This window comes from Nicotiana attenuata, chromosome 7 (genome assembly GCF_001879085.1).
Source record: "Nicotiana attenuata strain UT chromosome 7, NIATTr2, whole genome shotgun sequence".
Classification (NCBI taxonomy): Eukaryota; Viridiplantae; Streptophyta; class Magnoliopsida; order Solanales; family Solanaceae; genus Nicotiana; species Nicotiana attenuata.
Genome location: NC_031995.1, coordinates 39144318 through 39144647, shown reverse-complemented (window position 1 = coordinate 39144647; position 330 = coordinate 39144318).

Genomic DNA, 330 nt, shown 5'->3' with positions numbered 1-330 from the left:
GGCGTCGGAACCAAAATACGAGCCCGATACCTATATTTTCTAACTCATTTTCATTTCCATTTTTCCTTATTAATTTCAGAAAATAATTTATCAGAAAAATTCTTTTACCGGGGTTCTGGACCTCGGATTTCGACTCCGGGCACATGCCCGAGTCCCATATTTTTCTACGGACCTTCCGGGACCGTCCAATCTCGGGTCCGGGTCCGTTTACCAAAAATGTTGACCAAAGTCAACTATAATCATATTAATATCAAAATTCTTTAAATTTTTCACGGAATTCACATATTTCAACATAAAAGCTTTCCGGCTACGCGCCCGGACTGCACACGC